Source organism: Eptatretus burgeri, chromosome 3 (genome assembly GCF_056783735.1).
Source record: "Eptatretus burgeri isolate ZD-2024b chromosome 3, Ebu_testis_v1, whole genome shotgun sequence".
In the NCBI taxonomy this organism is placed as follows: Eukaryota; Metazoa; Chordata; class Myxini; order Myxiniformes; family Myxinidae; genus Eptatretus; species Eptatretus burgeri.
In genome coordinates this window covers 43,149,276-43,164,764 of record NC_140963.1, presented here as the reverse complement: position 1 = coordinate 43,164,764, position 15,489 = coordinate 43,149,276, and the positions used below count along the sequence as shown (strand labels likewise).

Genomic DNA, 15,489 nt, shown 5'->3' with positions numbered 1-15,489 from the left:
CAGTGTTATGTTCCATTATTTTTCAGAGCACTGAATAAAAGCTGAGCAAACTCTTGATGTTTGTTGATGTTTTTAAAAATATATATTTAATTCATAAACAATAATTAACAATAACAGGCCGGTAGGCGACATGGCTGCTCGCTCTACATGGAAAGCTGGGCGATGCGAATAGCCGATATTCATGTACATGCTATCAATCAATTTAGCGCAATAAATATGATTATCACAGCCCTCTTAGTTTGCACCCAGAAACCTGCCTTGCGAAATTTCAGGCATGTTTCCAAAGACACTTAACAAATGGTGGCCGTGGTAATCGCATTTATCTATTCGCTAAAGATATAATTTTTAGCAGCGTCTCGCGTCGCGAATGCTACTCGAAGAAGAGAGCTTGTCATTGTTCTTCTTCTTCTTCTTCTTGTGAAGCCAAAACTTTGATATTAGGACTCGGCTCTTTTATATACACGATCCGGATCTCCTTAAATACTAAACACTTGTACACATCCTCGCATTGAGGGTGCCTTTTGAGAGCGTCTATCATGAACTTTTAAATATATTCGGACATTTGTTTTAAAGTTTCGAAAAGTTCATGTTACTTTTAAAGATTATTCCATGTAATGTATTGTAATTTCGTAAATACATTATTTATTTCTTAAATACACTATATTTTTCGTAAATACGTAAATACAGTATGACGGGTCTCACTATTGGCTTAATCAAGGCACGGGACGAAATATTGGAAGTTTTTGTTGTTGTTGTTTTTTGTTTGTTTTTTTTAGACCTTTTTTTTTTAGACAAAACCTTTAGGACGCTGCTCTTGGACACATTTGTCCTTGTTTTATAAGATGCTGAAACACATTCTCCTTGGGCACATAAAAAAACAGGTCCGTCGGAGGTCCAGTTTCGGAGGTATTGATTTTTTGGTCCACAGTCCACAATAAGGGTGCTCTAAGAGCAGCCAATAAATTCTTGCCTTATCCCTTATGTCTTTATCCTTTGTAAATTAATGAAATGATGTTCATTTCAAGAGGAATGTCACTGCCTGTGAGGTCCTTTATTGCCTGAACAATGCAGTAATACAAAAATCTAAATCATCCTATCTTGCCACGGAACTGCGCCAGCTGGGGAGTTAACCCAGTGCTTGAGGAGATTCCTCTGTTTCTTTCCGTCCTTGGAGGCAGTTGTCTGTGTATCCTCCAAGTGATGTCCCTCTCGCCATGCTCCTGGAACAAGGTCGCGTTTCTCATTCTCTGCCCGGTCAAGCTGCTGGTTCTGTAGTCCTGGGTACCTGTAATTTGAATTTTATTTTATTTACTTGAAAAGCACACCTATAATAAAAATATATATGCTAATGCGCTGTACAATAAAAAGTAACATAATGATACATATAACATTTAAGGTAAAGCATATAATTTTTATAAGCATAGGCTAAAAGTTAAATTGCATTGTATACTGTATAATATATGCTATGTAAACATGAATTACCTGGTCCTCATGAGGTTGTGCAGGATTACGCATGTTTTGACAATGAGCTTGACAGTGGAGGGGTGATGCTGCATGGTACATAGCAGAACCTGGAATCTGTTAGCCAGGATGCCGAATGCATTTTCTACTACCCTCCTTGCTCGGCTAAGCCTGTAGTTGAAGATGCGTTGCTCATCCGTCATTCACCGGAGGCTGTATGGCTTCATCGTGGTTGGTCGTAAGGCAAAGGCATCGTCACTGATGAAGAAGTAAGGTACGTCCTGGTTGTCGTTTGGAAGAGGCTCAGGGTCAGGGAAACCAAGGGTACCGTCTTCAGCGCATTCCTTCAGCTCAGAGTCATTGAATATCTGCGCATCTGATGCTGATCCAGTACTGCTGACATCTGCCCAAATGATTTTGTAGTCAGCATCCACAAGCGCCATCAGAACAATAGAGTAGAATCCTATATAGTTGTAGTATTGGGACCCACTCTTTGGAGGACAGCGGCAGGCCACGTGCTTCCCATCAAGTGCCCCACATGTATTGGGAAAGTTCCACCGTTGGAAGAACTTGTCACCTATGGTGCGCCAACCATCAGGAGTGCTTGGGCAAACCAGCACCTCATCCACGTATTCGTCATTAATGGCTTGACAGACTTGTCTGACCACTAGGGACTGGGTGTTATGAGGGACCCTCCATCCAAACTTCATGGAGGCATACTTGTTGCCAGAGGCAAGGTGACGCAAAGTCAGTGCCAGCCTCATGCCAGGCTCAAGCGGATCCCTGTAGAAGGTGTACTGCTTGGTTATCCTTGGACCCACTCTGGCTAGTAGCTCGTCAAACATCGCTGGGGGCATATGCAGGAAGTTGGTGAAGGCTGCTTCGTCCTCGTTACGGAGTTCCACCATGAGCTGGTCATACATGCCAAACTGCCGTCGCCTCCCGATCCATGGTCTCACCCAGTTCCTTGTCCTCCGTTCAGCTCTTCTTCTCCTGGCTCTATTGGCACGCAACTGGTACATTGTCAAATCGATGAGGTCATGTTGATGTTGGAGGACAGGTCGGTATTGTCGTCTCAGCCTTGCCGGATCCTCCATCTCTCCCATGACATGGACATGTACTCACCACGGAGTCTGAAACACTGACAGGTTCCTCCTATTTGAACCCCATAATTTATAGAGCAATCCCCCTAAACGCTGCCAATACACCATTATACGGTAGCTGTAAGTTAGAAACACGTTCGTAAGTTCTGTGGTCGTCCGAAAGACATCAAATACGTCTACATACATTAATGTGCATTGGAGATACGTTACACATAGGTTCAAATCATGTTACTCATAGGTTAGAAATAAGTTTCGGGTACGCGAGACCAATGGTTCTCAAACTGAGGGGTGGCGAGATTGTTTTTGGGGGTCGTGGGAAGGTTGTCAAAACAAATAAACAAATAAATATATTGTTTCGAATTTTGTAATTCGATTGCACACAACATTCAGGTTCCTTTAGTCAGTTATGTCGATAAGTGCTTGTTCCCTAGATAGAAACCTTCCATTGTTTAATGGGCAGAAATCGATTAGATGCGCTGTGATTAAATGTAATAGTTAGGGAGCGATCCCAACACAATGGAGACGCCCCTCCCCCTCTTCTGCGAAGAGGAAGAAGATCCCTCTTCTTTTTTTTGGGGGGGGTCATGGCTACTAAAGGTTGAGAACCACTGCGCCAGACATTACCTCGACATGTTTCGACTTATGAGTAACTTACAAGTAACGTGTGTCGATGTGTGTCAACGATCGCGTAACGTGCTTACAACACGTTACTCATAGTTTAGAAATAAGTTTCGGGTACGCTAACCATTACCTCGACGTGTTTCGACTTATGAGTAACTTACAAGTAACGTGTGGTCGACGTGTGTCAACGATCACCTAACGTGCCTACAACACGTTACTCATAGGTTAAAATAAGTTTCGGGTACGCTAACCATTACCTCAACGTGTTTCGACTTATGAGTAACTTACAAGTAACGTGTGTCGATGTGTGTCAACGATCGCGTAATGTGCCTACAACTTATGCCAACGTATGCGGAACATGTGAGTCATACGCTGACATACGTTGGAAAATTTCAAGCATGGAAAATTTGTCTAACAGCTCGGCGTACTACGATGCCAGCGTATTACGACATATGCCACCGTACTATGACATATGCCAGCGTGCTCTTAACGTATACAAACTTACCCATAACGTATTCGACGTGTGCCAGCGTATTCGGCAAATTTTTCATACGTCGGCATACGCTGGCTAAATTGTCAAGGTGTGACAGGGACTTTAACGCTTTATCAGAGCACTGGGTCCTGGTGCCACAAGTGCTCCGGTGAGTGCAGCGCCTTCGCAGCACCCGGTGACCGATATGGCCCCTCATCACATGGTGAGTCTTCTTGGCCTGGAGGGCCCACATCATTTTCACAAAACGCCTATATGGGCATCAAAAAGGTCTTCTCAGTTCATAAACAAAAGGTCTTCGGCCCATGTAGCTCAACAGGAAAACAAGGCCCTTGCAGCCCAATAAATGACACTCAGCCCATGTGGCCTTTAAACAGGTTATTTGGCTTTTATGGCCCACAATAAAATGGCAAAGACACAGCAGGTGAGCAACGTAGTCGGCAGGTGACGTGACTGGCTGGCAAGACTGGCAAAACTGGCTGGCAAGGCAAGACAAAACAGATTAAGGGGGACTGGCATATGTTGTTGGCTCGCCTCTGATGATATGAGCAGCTGATGTTATGGTGGCAGGAATGTGTCGTGGCAGCAGCTCAGACGGCCAACATTGGCCCAAAAGTAACCTATCTATCCCATTAATCCCTCTCACTTAATTTACAGCTCCTGCCCCACTCGACCCGTTTAAACAAAGCTGTCCCTCTCAGGCCAACGAGCCCCTCTAACAATCCTATTTTCCGGGAGGAAAATCAAGCACGTACGGTAACAAACATGAGGTGGCATAGCCTCGCAAGACTTACAGGCAGAGTAGTCCAATGGTAGTGTACCTTCCCATAAACTGATAATTTGGGATACAATGGGTCATCTCAATATCCAATTACCCTATTCGATTACTCCAGTGGCCGCAGACATCCAAAACTGGGACAAAGGCAGACCATCCCTTCTCTATCTTGGGACAGTATCTCAAAAACTCGTATTCATTCAACTTTAACTACCCTCTATAGTGGTTCTACACAACCAATTTACCTGCCATCACACATGTTGGTGCCCTGAACAGTTTGGGCCTCACCCTCAAATTTTCTATCTCTGCCTTTGCATAATATCGTAACTGGGCAGTAGGGATCGCTCTGCAAACTTCTCGCCTGCCTTTTCTGGAAATGCACCTCCAAGCCGCAGGGGCCGCCACTGAGCGTACTTGCTCCTGTCCAAACTCTGGGGGGGGGGGGCTCTCTGAATCACTCCCATGCACTCCCTAGCATGAGGCCCCTCGGGTCCTCTCTATGAGTACTCGGGCCCACAAATCTGGATTGCCCCTCAGCCTTGTATGACCCCTGACCCAGCTGATTGATTGACAAGCAAAGGCTCTGTATTTGGGGCTGCATTTCCCACCGAGACTCAAGGCTGTGGGCCAAACCGAACATTCCTAAAGCGCATTTAAAGCAAGAATAAGGGTAAGAACATGAAAAAAAGACCAAATATATATATATATATATATATATATATATATATATATATATATATATATATATATATATATATATATATACATACACACACACACACTGGGGTGGGTCTCACATTTCTAGATACTAGCAGAGTACCCACCCAATGGGCAATCTTGTTCTAAGCATGCCACGCAGTTGTCTGATGCTTACCTTTATTTTGGTGGTGTATATCTCAGGCAACTGAGAGCTCTGTGGAGGCAAAAAATAAAAATCGCAGGTTATGTGTATGAAGCAAAAACATAGCAACTGCTTAAATTCGAAACACCTCACTGTACTGGAAAATGTGGGGATATGAATACTGTTCTGTAAATGCGGGAGACTTGTAATACCATTACCCTCTTGGAGGTGGCACGACACAATACACATTGACATAGATAATTTGAGTCCCCTCCCCTTCCCCCAAACACCACTAGCAAAGCCAAAAGCACCCCTATACATGAATTGGGGGTCATTCTGATCATATCAAGTCTGGATGTAATCAGCTCAGAACTGTAGGAGGAGTAGCGTGACAAACAAACAAATGCACAAACACCGGTCCATGAATTATAGTAAGGATACCATAATTAGAGACGCATATTTTTGACATTTAATGACTTCACACTTACTCTAAACATAATATTAGAATAACTACACTATATGAAACATTTTATTAACCCCAAGGAGCCCTATCTGCAACACTACCCCCACAGTCCTCTAAAGGCTGCGGTCAGAATGGGGGCAATTCCTGGCATGACCCCATTTATCATACAGGACTACTCCCCACCCTCGTCGAATATTCTGCATGTGCAACAAATAATTCAAAAAAAAAATCAAACAGTTCATTTCCTCATACTAATGTGGTAGAATAAAAATTTGACTCAGTAATTTAGAAAACATGTTAATATGGCTAATGGCTCTGAAATCGGGTGTTATCAAATGTATTTTGCTTTGAAACTCCCAAAGAGAAACCATGTAACCTTTGTATAGCACACTCGAGTCATATAAAGTAACCAATTGCCTTCGAAACAGTCGCGAGGACAAAGGAAAACGTGATCACTCAAACGCTGCTGAGGTTAAAAGTTAAAACCTCCACCATCCGTCACCATCGCCAATAAGATATGGATGAAACTTTGCCACCATGGCATCCATAATTAAACATGCAAGCATGCACCCACACCCATAGAGAGTCCCTTTACACATCACTGCAAAGACATGTGGACCTGAACTACACCGCTATCAATTGTTGAGCACTCGGCAAGTGGCTTAAGAACTCAAGCAAGCACTCCAATTAAATGACTGATAAGGAACGACTGGTTTGGCAAGCAATATCAAGCTGATTGGTAATGGCACATACGGTATTTTCCAGTGTATAAAATGCACTTTTTTATTCGCAAAAAAGGGTAAAAGTTGGAGGTGCAGTTAATCCACGGGTATAGAAAAAATATCAGTCTTAAAAACTATCGATGCTGAATTTAAATGATATTCCAAATGACAACTTTTTTTAGCAGGCGGAACTGCTGTTAAGCTCAATTCCGCCATTTAAATTTTGAAAATCGGTTCAGGTTAAGAGTTTGTACAGCGTTTCATTAACCGTATGCAGAAATTAAATAAAGTGATGCATGGACACACCCTGAGTTTAGGTGTGTGGCATATATAGAGCCTCTTGGTTCTGAAAATGCCAACACAAAAATAAATATTTTGGGGGGAAACCCCACTTACACCCCCTTAGAGGTCGATTTTTCTAATGTCATGAACAAACTTTGGTACAAACATTGGTGTTGAAGGTTGTAATCATGTTTTATCGGAATTGTGTGTCGTTTCTGGGAAGAAAGCAAATATCTCTTTGGGGGGGGGGGCAACGGCAACCCACCCATATACTCCCTCCGTAGACCCCCTCAGACCCAGATGTTTTTTTTTTAAATGCCGTGAACAGACTTTGGTACATCATGGGTAATGGAGGTTGTGGTCAAGTTTCATCAGAATGGCATGTGTCGTTTCTGAGAAGAAAGCAAATACCTATTTTGGGAGGCAACCCCGTAGACCCCCTTTTGGGCTCGTTTTTTTTTAATGCCATGAACAAACTTTGGTGCATTCATGGTGATGAACATTGTGCTAAAGTTTCATCGACATCCTATGTGTAGTTTCAGAGAAGAAATTGAATGTATTTGTGGACCGACTGACGGACGGACGACACGCCATCCCATCAGCTCTCCCGAAATACGTTCCAGGTAAGCTAAAAATAAGAAAGAAAAATACTAACTTCTTGGTATCCTCTCCTCTCTCTTCAACTTCTTGAAAATGAGAATAAGACTGTTTGACAAAATCAAGCGGACATGGAAGTAATCATGTTGATACCTCAGTCACTTTGTTCTGTACATAGTTCATGTATTTAGATGTAGATCAGAAAATATAATGATCATTATATTCATTTATTTTGAGGGTGAAAAACAGGGGTGCGGTTAATACATGGCTGCAGTTTATACACCGGAAAATACGGTACCTGCAAAAAATTAAACATCACCGATTCTTAACATTTTCAGATTTCAGTCAAAATTTCGAGTTATTTAGTCCACGTGATCTGATCCTCAAAACAAATTATATTTCTATTATATACTTGACTTCGTCTGTGAGAGTAAATCATGGAAAATTGCATCATACAATGCATGAAATCGCTCCAAGCTCCTAATTTGAAAATTGTGATGTATACAGTGATTCATAGATATGTTAAATGAGGCATTCAATGATGTGAGTGAGGAAAGTGAAAAAAATATATATTTTGAGTGCTTTATCGTTAATAAACCGTTGTGGCCTGTTCCAACTCAAGGCATTGTTGAGCAGACCGAACAAAATGGCGAATTAAGAACCCAGAAAGGTAAACCAGGATGCAGTTTAAGACCCCATCGAGAGCGATGTGGCTGCCTCATAAAGGAAATAATTAAATACGGCTCTTAATTATCTTCAATTAACCCAAACCCCCAATTTTCATTCATGCACCCCCCTTGGAGTTCCCTTAGTATGCATGCAAAGCTTCAGGCTACAAGGTTTCATGGTTTTGGAGTTATGGAGAATACACACTCACACACACACACACACACACACACACACACACACACACACACACACACACACACACACACACACACTGACTGACTGACTGACCCACATACATTGACATTTATTATTATAGATGACATTTAATGACTTCACACAAATGATAAACACTCAATCTCGGAATAACTAACCTATATTAAACATTTTATTAACCCCGAGGAGCCATATCTGCAACAATATCATGGTTTTTGGATGGGGATGATATCGAGGTGGTGTTGAATAGCTCTCTTGAATATCTGTAGGGAGGAATAAGACTGAAGAGAATGTGGAAATTTATTCCACAGGCAGGAAAAGAGAGGACTGGATGGGTTAGTGATTCTGTATCTTGTGAGTTTGACTGAAAGAGGGTTGATAGTGAACTGCATGTGCGCTGCAGAAACCTTTGTGGTGGGGAGGGCTGGGACAAAGCACATAACAAGTAGAGGTGCAAGACCAGACAGGAGGTGGTAAAAGACAGATATATCACCGACCTGTCTGCGATCGGAAAGTGATTTGCCCATTTACCTTCATTGCGGGAGATTCCAATGATCTTTAAGGCCTTGGTTTATATTGCGGTCAAGCCGTGCAATGTTTGAGACACGCCAGGAGCGTCAGCTCAGTGGGGAGTGGTAATCCATCAAGCTGCATATGAAGATTTTTTTGTAGTCGGACAGGAGTTCAGGTGTGCCAAGGAAGGACTTTGCATGATGAGGATGTCCAGTCGGCGACTGGTTTTGGAGGCCAACTTTGAAATGTGGTTTCTCCAAAAAAGTTCAACAAGTTTGTGGATATAGGAATATTTTCAAGGTATATTTTTTGGGTCATTAGTATCATGTGTTTGATGTCTGTGGATTACAAAGTCGTGCAAAGGAGTGGTGGAATAAAGAAATCACATGTTCTTTGTTAAAAATAGATCGACAACATATTGTCCAACCTGGATGACAATTATGTTTTGTTTACAAGACCGCAGTGCTATTATTCCTGGCTGAAACTATCCCGATGATGTTGGTTGACTTGTTTGTTTTTCCATTTGAGTACTTAACTCCTGAAGCTGGGTTCCGCTATTCTTTCTTATTTTCTGTTTTTACAGTAAAGGCACCAATTACTGACTGTATCATTCTCATGGAGGACAGGCCATGAAACAAAAGGAAAGAGAAGGAATGGAAACATGGAGTGAAAAAAGGAAGATAATGTTTATGTTGTGTGTGAGAAATTGAAATTAAACCGAACCGGTTAACTTAGTTGGCTTGAGACAGAAAGTAAGACCGACAATCCTAACACAGAAAGTGCAAGATGGTTTTGGGAGCCAATTTACAGCTCCTAAATCAAACCAGTAGTACTATAGTGCCTTTAGAAAGTTTACACCCCTTTCAAAATTTTCACCTTTTGTTTCCTTATAGCCTGCAATTAAATTCAATTAAACCAGACATTTACCAACCTTTATTTACACATCTTAACCAACAACTTCCAAATGAAAAACAAATTCTACACATTTCATAAAATTAATTAAAAATACCAAACTAGAATATCTTTGTGAGATAAGTGTCCACCTCCCTTATAAAAGCAATTGTAAATTATCTTAGGTATAAACAATCACCTTCAAAATCACACACCGAGTTAATTCGACTCCATCTGTGTTAAATTGTAGTGATACTGATTATTTCAGAATAAAATCAGCTGTTCCTGTAGGTTTCCTCTCCTGGGTAGTGCATTTCACAGCAAAGACTCAACAATGGACACGAAGGCGCCTTCAAAAGAACTCCGGGATAAAGTTGTGAAATGGCGTAGATCAGCGGATGGGTATGAAAACATTTCAAAGGCCTTGAATATCCCTTGGAGCACAATCAAGCCAATCATTAAGTGGAAGGCATATGGTACCACCAAGACCTTGCCTAGATGAGGCTGTCCCTCCAAGTTGTTGGACCAAGCAAGGAGGAGACTGATCAGAGAAGCCACCAAGAGGACAATGGCAACGTTGAAAGAGCTACAGGCCTTTATGGCAAAGACTGGTCACTGTGTACATGTGACAACAATATTCCAAGTCGTCCACAAGTCTGGCCTGAACGGAAGGGGGCAATAACAAGCCATTACTCAAAAAAGCCCACATTGAGTACTGTTTGAGGTTTACAAAAACTGGAGATTCTGAAGCTGTGTGAAAAAAGATTTGTAGTCTGACTAAACCAAGATGGAATTTTTTTGGCCTAAATGCAAAACAATACATTTGGTGCAAACCCAACACAGCACATCACCCTAAGATCACCATCCCTATTGTGAAGCATAGTGGTGGCAGCATCATGTAATGGGAATGTTTCTCATCAGCAGGGACTGGGGCACTTGTCAGGATCGAAGGGAAAATGGATGGAGCTGACCGTTTTTACAGCCATTTTTCCCTGCTGTGCAGGGGTTTGGCTTTTTCTTGAGGCAATGTTTTATGGCCGGATGCCCTTCCTGATGCCAGCCCTGGTCGCCTCTTACGACACACCGGGATATGGTACACCTATTCTAACCAGGGCATACACCGGGACCAGTACACTGGCACTCATTTCGCCGACCTCAGAAGGATGACAGGCTGAGTCAACCCCCTGGTATTAATTCAGCAGCCAACGGGACTTGAACTCAGGACACTGGAATCCCAAGCCGCCACCCTAACCACTAAGCCAACACCAGGCTTGGAAAATGGATGGAGCAAAATAGAGAAAAATCCCAGAGGAAAACCTGCCCCCCTCTGCATGAAAGGTGAATTTGGGACGGAAGTTCACTTTTCAGCGTGACAACGATCCGAGGCACACAGCCAAAGCTACACTAGAATTGCTATGGAACAAAAAGATAAATGTCCATGAGTGGCCCAGTCAGAGCCCCGACCTAAAGCCAATCGAAAATCTGTGGTATGACTTGAATATTGCTGTCCATCAATGCTCCCCATACAACTTGACTGAGCTTGAACAATTTTGTGCAGAAGAATGGGCAAATATTGCCCAATCAAGGTGTGCAAAGTTGGTAAAGACCTATCCCAACAGACTCACAGCTGAAATTGCTGTCAAAGGTGCTTCCAGCATGTATTACCTCGGTGTGGGGGGGGGGGGTGGGTGAACACTTATCCAATCAAAATATTCTAGTTTTGCATTGGTTCACGAGCGCCAGCCAGAGTGACCACTATATTCTTATGTCTGTGTTTCTGTGTGTCTGTCTGTCTTTCCAGAGCATAACTCCGTGGACTTTGATCCAATATTGATGAAACTTGGTTATGTGTTTGATATCAATGTCTAGTTGTGTTTTCCTGGATGATGGCATGCTTCGCCCATTGTGGGCAGTGTGACGCCCAAAAAATAGCAATTTTTAGGGGGTAGTCGGATTAAAAATCTATCTTCTCCAAGGGAATTGACTGAATGGAATGGGTTCTTCAGTATTTGCAGAGAAAAATGAATTATCTAAAACTTGTCGTTGACCGATTTTTCATTTTCGTTCCAAGGTCAAGGTCACAAGGTCAAAAACTTAGAAAATTGCGAATTTTGACATAAAAATCATACGACCGCCCAAACTTTGAGAGCGAGGATGACAATATTTTTTATGCATAATCTTGAGGTCATTCCCCACCTAAAGTCTTCAAACCAGTTTGCTCTATCTCAAACACATTGCCCGTGGTGCCCACTTCAAGTTTGTTTTTACGCTGATTTCATCAAAGTATGGATAATCCGAGGAGTGCGAAATGCCATTTAGCCTATATGACGTTATATTGTTCCTGGAATGTTCCAGAGAGAGTTTTGCACCAAAGGTTATAATCCTTGACCTTTGACCTTTAAAGTTCACAATGGTCAAATTTTCAAAGTTGTGGGAATCAAACCAGGTTTTCTACCTTCTTCCACGAACTAACTCCAATAAGCTATAGCACATATCTTGCTTCCTTATTTTAATGTCCACAACATTGTTTTGTGACCTTTAAATGTTATGCAAAGGTCAAATTTTGAAAGTTGTTGAACGAAACCGGGTTTTCGACATTTTGCAGCTAATAACCTATCACCCGTACCACATCATTTTGATCATTTTCTCTACTGCATTGTCGGTGTCCTTGGTTTTGTCAAATAAAGGTCACATTTTCAAAGTTGTTGGGATTGAACCGGAATTGAAAAGGTGGTTTGGAATGAATTTATTGGCGTTTGTCAAGAAAACTTTGAAATGCGTGGTCGTAATCTGGTAGTGATGACACATTCACATAATTTCCTTGTATTTTCAGATGAAAAAATCAGCCACGAGTCCGAACTCTTATTACTTCATCTAGTGTCGTCTCTTGGAGAAATGTTTCTCCATAATATCGCTTCATATAAAGCATTTCATGAGCTCAGTTTATTTCATTGGTGGAGGTAAAAATGAAACAGAATCATAAGATCATGATTTACTATTTTTCAGGCACCGCACCGTGCATCAACGCCACAGTCACTGGTAACTCACCTTATAACTTGGTCAAAAATTATCACATTGTCTCACTCTTGACTTCTGAAACAATCTACGTCGTCAAATACTGCTCGTGAACCATTGTCGCCTTCAGACTTGTTTTTATTAAATTTGCTGAAATTTGTAGAATTTGTTTTTCACTTGTAAGTTGTGGGTTAAGATGTGTAAATAATTGTGGAAATAAATGAAAGGGGATGTAGATGTTCTATCAGGACTGTACATTGGGCCATTGCTGCTTCCAACCATCAACCTTTTACAGGAGCTTTTATGTGCGGATCCAATCTGCCTGTCTAATGGGTTTATCTGTCAATTTAATATGCACTTTGCAGTCCTCCGCCGATGACTACACACAGATTGTCATTAACAACAATATTTATTGCACAAAATGGACGGGAAAATTGAAGAAGAATTGACCTGCAATATTCCGTGTTTATCGGTCTGCTATCTACTGATGAGCTTAATTGTAATTAATCAAAAAGTACAGTGGTATATTCTTTTGCCCCTCTCATGCATGCTTTTTATATAAGTATAAGCTCCCCAATGAGCCTGAAGATCATTGTTAAAAACACTCAACTCTGCTGCCAGAGCAAGACATCCAAGTCAACAAGCAAGTTACAAAAAAAAACAGTGCACATGTTATATGAGCAAAACCTTCTGGATATTCAAGAATATCAGAGGTGAAAACTTTCAGTTCAGGAAAATGTTTAAAGCATATTTTTTCTTGCACCAATGGGACTGCATGATAAATTTTGTTTTAAAAATGTTTATTGTTCTTGGTCATGCATTCAAGCTGTAATTGCATTAATGAAACGACCATAATTTGATTTTGATGAGGCGAGAAGTGTCCTGTGGCTTGCAAGATGACAAATCATAACTTTCGTCGAACAAGTTTGTTCAATAATTTAGGGTTAGAAACAGGTGCAGAGAACCATTTTGGTGGAGGCCTCATTATGAGAATACTGGACTAGCATCATGGGAGCCTTGGATTAAACTATAGATGATGGCAGCATTATTTTAAAGTATTTGGATTGTAAATTAGAAACAGATAAACCATGTGACTTTCCAATTGTTAGTTATAAATCCAATGAGATTACAAATTACATTCAGAAAGGAATTATTCAGCATGCCCTGCAAAAATATTTGGTCTGATTCTTAATTCCCTCTGAATAACTCAGGATAGGCACAAAAATGCTGCCAAATAAAGGGCACCACCTCCTATATGTATACCTCCATCACTTACACCTCATCTAACACAAAAATGCTCAAATATACAAATATATCAAGGTCAAATACATCAAAATATGTCAAGGTCAAACGCTTTGAAAGGCTTCAAAGTCATTAGGTGGATGGAACAGTGATGTTTTGCCCTGATGAGCATCAATAAGGACGAAACTTGTTGGTGGCTTCACTTTTCACAAATGCTGTTGGTGACAGCATTTGACCTGGACATCTTTGCACAGCGAGAGGCCTTCTGGGTTTGCAGTCATAACTTTGTTGTGCCGTATCATCACAGCGTTTGTCCTGGTTGGAGAATTTAAATAATCACATTCATCGAACTCCCAACTGCTTTAATCAATGGTGCTGCTTCCTGTTTGTGATTGGTGGGGTGAAACACTGTGGCCAGATGGTCGATGACGATGACACCTTTGGGTTCCAGATATGATCTGACCTCCTCTCCAATGAGAGTTGGAGGCATATCATTAACCAGTACATATGTTGAAAGGCTTCAAAGTCACTAACTGGATAGAACAGCGATGTGTTGCCCTGACGAGCCTAAATAAGGGCGAATATTATATATACATACATATACATGAAGACCCACCCACATCTCTCACCTGTGAATGGAAGGATTAGCCAATCAGCTTTCACCTAATAAACTAAACCTAGGTGGCTAGTACTATATAAACAATTGACCCCTCCCATACTCCTCTTTCCGAGTAAGCTGCATAAAGAAACCCAATAATACCTACACAAGGTAGCGCTATGCTGTGTCAAACCCTTCACACAGTTCCTCAACAACTATAAAGACGTTCACACATCCTACACACATGAGATTCCCAAAGCTATACACCCCCTCAGCTACCGGACCAGTTTCATCGCTTATTGGTGAATCACCAGCAATAGTGCAGACAGCAATGCATACCAATGAGACTCCCAAGCATGTACCACGTGCAAACGTCAAAAGCAGTCAATCTATACTAAAAAAAAAGGCAGTGTGTGTGTGTGTGTGTGTGTGTGTGTGTGTGTGTGTGTGTGTGTGTGTGTGTGTGTGCGTGCATGTCAGTGTGTGTGTGTGTGTCTCCTCCATAACTCCAAAAATATAAAACCTAGCAGGATGAATCTTTGTATGCATTCTAAGAAAATTCGAAGAAAGTGCAAGAGTGAAAATTGGGTGTTTGTGTTAATTTTAATACCCCTTTTGAAGATAATTAATGGCCTTATTTATTTACATCCTTCATCAGGTGATCTTTGGCCACCTCACTGTCTGAGGTCTAAAGGCATTTCCTGCGTAACCTTGCTGTGGTCTCAAGCCGCCATGTTTTTTGACCTGCTCAACCTTAACTTGACTTGGAACAGGCTGCAACTTGGAACAAGCTGATCGCCATAGCTATGAATCGCTGGGGAAATTGTAATGCTTATAAACACCTGGAGACATCAGCTTTCGTTGTTTTATTTCATTTCCACATGTGCGTTCGCCACAAGTATCTCTTAAAGTAAAACTAATTGCAAAATTTAAGCTCCAGAATCGAACTTACTAGCAGTTCTGACTGCGAGAAAAGTGTTCATTTGTCCAATT

General features: G+C 41.5%; 1 pseudogene; it reads right to left on the bottom strand.

The window, feature by feature from the left end:
- Positions 1 to 1,083: 1,083 nt before the first annotated feature.
- LOC147029779 (uncharacterized) lies at positions 1,084 to 1,904 on the bottom strand (annotated as a pseudogene).
- Positions 1,905 to 15,489: the final 13,585 nt, after the last annotated feature.